General features: G+C 39.8%; 1 protein-coding gene across 1 annotated transcript in view; it reads right to left on the bottom strand.

Annotated features, from left to right (window-relative positions):
• Positions 1-766: 766 nt before the first annotated feature.
• The window catches only part of mafa (MAF bZIP transcription factor a), a 72,352-nt gene continuing 67,118 nt past the window's right edge, over positions 767-6,000 (bottom strand). Inside the window, exon 3 of the mRNA XM_080498719.1 lies at positions 767-903. The gene's annotated coding sequence lies outside the window, so the exon portion shown is untranslated. The remainder of the gene's footprint in view (positions 904-6,000) is intronic.

Genomic DNA, 6,000 nt, shown 5'->3' with positions numbered 1-6,000 from the left:
GGAATTGACTTAAGAAACTAAAGGAATAACTGCCTTTTAACTCTTGTAACTCGGTGAAATAGTAACAATACCTATAACTAAATGTCTCTATTCAAATACATAGGAAAAAGTCCAGATACCTGGGGCTATGTCTATCGGAAAATGAGTTCAAGTATTGTAACTTTATAAAAGGTTTTCAGATCCAAATACTGAGATTTGTGATCTATCGGGGTAGTAAATATACACTATAGTCTTCTCCATGCTATTGTCTTCATTGTTCTCTATTTACATGTACTAATATGGATATTGGAGAGGAAGACTAAGCTGTTACATGAAGAGAATAGGAACAATTGGAAGTACCATTTTTACAGTCCAAATAAATCCAAAAGCTAATGAAATGAACTTTAAAATGATAATTACATGGGCTCCAAATAGGTAACAAGAATATTCATTTCACATGGAAAATATTGAACCATGAGTAATCTATTCACAGTAATGGTTTATGAATTTGGTGACAGCAACTTGGTATGTTTCCTATATTAGGAATAAGAATAGGGTTTTATAATGATCTATTTACAAAAGCATGCATCAGTGATCTCCCAGTGAAGAGAAAATAGTTCCAAGGGATTTATCTGGCGCTGTCAACCATCTCATGATTATGAGTCTGTGTTTTCTTTCTTTTTTTCTTTTTCTTTCTTTTTTTTCTCGTGTTTTGTAGAAAAAAGCTGGAGGTAAAATATCAGGGAGGGAATCAGGAGTCGTAAGAGGCTTTCAAGAATTTCAGTGTAGGGATTTCGAGGGAGTCTTAATGCGTCTTGTGTGGTGTTCTTCAATTCAAGTCATTTTTGAATGTTGTGCTTTGTAGTTGTCTCGCTGCGATTGGTCAGCCGCTCTGATGTCATCACCGCTCAGTCGTTAGGTTATCTGTAGAGAGAGAGAGAGAGAGAGAGAGAGAGAGAGAGAGAGAATGATGAAGGGAAGTTGGGTTTGGACAAGAACATAGAAAAGAAGAATTAATTTAGGTGTGATTCAGAATATTTTCTCTCACGCTCTCTCTCTCTCTAACACACACACACACACACACATAGCGAGGGAAGTTCTCATTGTGATCTGTACACGACCCTTGTCTAATCGCTGTCTTCTTGTCTCGGGTTTATAGTGACACACAGTGAGTCACAGTCACTGTATTTGGAGAGTGGGGTGGGCGCCGCTGTCACTGGTGCCAGTGTAAAAACAAAGGCGGAGTGACCACCCTGTGAGTGTTCATGGCAAGCCCACTTGGCTGAGATTCAGAGTGACAGTGGCGTCAGCATGGGGGGTGACTCTATAATCAGCTTTAATTAAGGCCAAGGAGAGATGAGTAAATTCACTAACTCCATGCACGACTTTGCGTCCACTCTGTGTCATTTAATCAGGTTGTGATTTACTCTTGGAAAAGGAAAAAAAAAAAAAGGTTTTCTTTTGTGTCTTGAGTTGCACAAAGTTTGGCAAGAGCATCCAGTGTTGTGTGCACCGTGTAAGAATGATTCATGTAGCCAGAGGGAGGGCTTTGTGGGTGGGCCATTAGCCACAGTGACTATAGTGGAATTCAGCTCCTATCTCCTGGAGATCCAATTACATGACCCTACTGTAGAGGTGCCGCCTGCACCCATTATAAATCATCATAGACAAAGAAAGTATTGACACTGCATACCATTAAAGCTCCACTCATGCCTGTAACATATAAAGTTATTACTTTTTTTGACCAATGTTAAATAGACTCAATTTATCCATGATGGATTCTCACATTTCTAAGTTAATATTCATGTTTTTGTTTGTATTCAAGGACATCTACAGTGTAAGCCTATTTGAACAACGGGTTCGTAAAATATGTAGTCAGGTATATGATTTTATCTCTTGTTGTTTGTTGTCACAAACAACTGAACATGCATATAATCCAGCCAGTGGCCCTTTTCCCTGCCTCTGCCTTCTGATACAGCACAAAGCATTGCATGTTATGCTGCTTGCTCTGTCCACCTTCTGCACAGCAGTGAGCCTTGTTCCACGAGCTAATATCCTCACAACTGAGATCACAGCCATTGCCCCAGGGCATGCTTCATCCACTCTCAGAGAACAGCAACCGTCAAGACTTCAGCCCTTCAAGACAGAATGTGGTCCCAGGGTGTGTGATAACAGAGTATGTGATGGGAATGCAGGGCCATTTGGACCTCCAAAGCCAGGTGTTAGCACTTCAGCTCACTGCCTCATCAATAATTGACAGAGGCAAACCAATCAGAACAATTTGCTCCCCACAGCGAAGTGCTAGAGCAGCCTAACACCAGTGAATCATTAATGAGGCAATTAGCTGAAATGGTTAGACGGTTAGCCCTCGCTGGCAGCACTCCTGTGACTCTACTGTGACGGTTCTCCTTATACAGAGGCTGTGCATGATGGAGTGATGTACAGGCCAACACATGCTGAGGGACAGAGGGAGCAGAATCACACCACAGTGCTTGGATACAGAGCGCCTTAAGGTTGGAGTGTAACTTGGGTCAGTGATGCCAGCTCTCCATCTGTTGACCACAGCTCAGAGGGCCAATAATGGGAACAAACCCAATTGGCCATTACCATGGGAGATTGACCTTTATTGGTTGTTGTTACCATTGCACAGACCGACAGAAGCTGTCTCCCGGGTGATTCAAGTGTGGGAGAGCCTTTATGGACATGGATGAAATCGACCTCAGTGACATCACTCAAACCCGAGGAAAAGCAACAACAACAATAACAGCAAAGATGGAGTTTGCCTTTGAAGAGCGGAGATCCTGGATTGTTGTTTGAGAAGGAAATCAAAGCCCCACGGGACCTGCTCACAAAGCCTCATCGATTGGCCATATTGGAACCATTTCATAGTTTATCGATGCTCCTCTGCCTGCTCCCTCAGCCCTGGGTCCGGTACAGGCTCAATTAAACCAGCAACCTTGATCTCCGGAACAAACCATGCAAACACTACATACTGCATAAATTACTCTCAAACACACTCTTTCATACTTTCATCCAAGCCATTTTTGTTTTCACACTGTTCATTTGACTCTTGGCTAAACATGATTAAAATCATGTTGTTTACTGTTTGTTATAGACAGCTTCTTTTCTACTCTATAAAAAAAAAAAAAAAGCACCTTCCATTTTCCTTTAATATTTCAGCTTCCCAATCATCCTAATGCGTTCTCAGTTTCAATATATCTTTGTGATGGAAGTGTCTGGAAGGCAAGTGAAAAGAACGCATAAGAGAGGAGGGGCTGAATGCATTAAACACTGATGTAGTATAAACCTAAAGGAGGCAGTTATTTACATGGTACAGTTAAAGGTCCTGTAGGATTTCATTATAGGCAATGAATATCAGAGTCAAGCATTCTTACATGTTGCAGTCATGTGAAGCCGGATTAGTGGTCTTTTACTTTAGTCCAGTTAAAGTGCACACGTGTGTTTATTGTTGCATACTAAAGCTGTTGAAATTGTTGTAAACTGAAAGTAATGCGGTTGCATGTTTCTCTGACACAACCTGGCTATGAAGTCATCCTAACCTGTAGGATTCACAAAACATCACAGGCTGACTGATTGGGATGCAAGGATTTACAATAGAAGCAATACTTGTAAGCTTGAAAGATGAAGGAAACAAATAAACTCAAAACTTCAAGTGAGAAATGGGCTGTGATGACATTTTTTAAACTATTATATACAATGACACAGGTGGCTTGGTTTGGCATGCATACATCTTATAATCAAAACTTCAACAATCTCAAGAGAAAAAAAAAAAACAACAGAAAGCAGATGTCACATATCAATTACAATGGCCCTAGATTCCACGTCCTGATACAGACGATTCACCATCGTGTCACATTTGCATAATGAGCTTCTCAGTCATGTCAAAAACACAATGCAACATAGAATAAATGCTTGATGTTGAATGTTGAAGGCATCTTGGGAAAAGATGCAAAATCACTCAATCATTGCATATTTTTCACGGCTATATAATCATAATAAATTCACACTTTTAACATATGATTAGTCACAGGTTAGGTTAAAACTCATGAGATAAGACAATATGCTTCAGTGTTCAGCTGATGTTTGGTTCAATTTCCCTCAAAGTCTAAAAATATTCCCTCTGATGCCTTGGGAACGTTTGTCCAACAAAGCAAAAAGTTTGTTTTATTTTCATGTTTTAATAGTATTTTGACTGTCAGGAATAATGCTACACAATTTAGTTGCTACATTCACCTTCCTTCCCTTTTAATCCCAATTATCACAATAACAATTTGGCTACTTCTGATTGGTTTACATGGGTAAATCCTTCATAAGGTAGAGCAGCTTTCAACAAATACATATATGAAGGATTTGTTGTTTGTTTGAGTGCCTAGAAAAGACAGAACGAGCAATTGATTAGAAGCTAGGTGAAACTGTGCTGCTGATATTGACACTTGTGCACATATTCTAGACAGCTAGGTTCTGTTTAATGATCGCTATTCACTTTTATAGCTCTCTCAGGATGCCGTCCTCAATAAATATTTGCAAACAGGAAATTTGCTGTATGGCTTGAGAGAGTCATAATGCCGGCATGCGTTTTGAGATTAACATGTAATTAAAATAGTAAATCAATATTTATTAAGCAGCAGTACAAAACAAATGAGAGGTGTAGTCAGGTCATATAATGAGTCACTGGATAGAGAAAGTTGCCCTTAAAGTAGAAGTATTCTGCAGTGCAACAGTTTAAAGCCAACTTGGGGATGTGAAGAATCGCTTGACAAAGTCAGTGAGAGTGAAAGTCACCAGAAAGACGCAGACATGCTCACACAAACACCACACGCATGAACTACACACATGAAAGAAAAGCACCATTTAGAAAGGCAGGGAGAGAAAATACACCTCATCCTGAGGCCCTCTTCCCTTTCAAACCACACTTTTTAAAAGTGGAGTTTACACTTTTTCATTCACTTACCACAGCTTTCCCACATTTATCATTCTTAGATTCTCATGCTTGCCGCCGCTATGCTCACAGAGCGACAGAGATGGAAAGAGAGAAAGACACCTGAAAACACTCGTCTGCTGACATTGCCGAGCACAAAGCATCCGGAGAGTGAAACGGACCCACAAGCCACAGTCCACACTTTCCAGCATCTACCAGCGTATGAAAGAGAAAAGATGTTAAAAGCTTAATGGACTGCTCGTCTCATTGTTTAAAAATCGCTCGACATATAAATGGCTGAAGAAAGAAGGAGCGACCATCATTGCTTGGCCTCAATTATGCATTGAAAATAAAGTTATGAGCTCGTGGCTGAATTATTGATGCTGGCACCGGGAACAAGAGCATGTTGGCAATGTGTCACTGCTTTTTTTGCTGATGCTTCATCTTGTATTGATAATTTTTCATCTAAAAAGCCCATGAAGTCTTGATCTGTGAAAGATGGAAAAACACACCATGAATATTGGAAATCTAATGCAATATTACTGGAAGGAAGAAACAGATAACATAACGTCATATAACTTGATGGAAAATAAAATATATGGTTATGAGGGGGGACAGTAAAAATATGATAGTTTGTCGAGATGTAGAATGGAGAGATAGCACCATGTTCCATGAGTAATGAAGGTGTTAGTCCAAAATGCTTCTCAATCATGTCTCTGTGTACTTCATGTCTTTTAAAATGGGTAAAAAAAACAAAGCGCTCTAATGATCTCCGTTTTGGGACTGTCCCTGAAGCTGACACATTTCCTGCAATGCAAATGCTTCTAGTGTATTTGTCAATGGCCTCTCTATTCTATTCGCTTCACTGCACGTTAAATGAACACACTGCAAATACACATGTGCACCAACTGAGTTTGAAAGAAATACATTTAATGAACTGTTTTTTGCAGAAATATAAGTAAGTACAGTGCAACTCCCTATTTTGAAATAGCTGTGATGAAGAGAAAAGTGATGATGCTTCAGTGATAGTGGGCCTTTTTTGATTCGTTACATTGCATTTGAATTGACTCAATGTTTTGGGG

This window comes from Blennius ocellaris, assembly GCF_963422515.1.
Source record: "Blennius ocellaris genome assembly, chromosome: 1".
NCBI classification, from domain to species: Eukaryota; Metazoa; Chordata; class Actinopteri; order Blenniiformes; family Blenniidae; genus Blennius; species Blennius ocellaris.
Note: the sequence above shows the minus strand (reverse complement) of the source record. Positions and strands in the feature narration are given on the sequence as shown.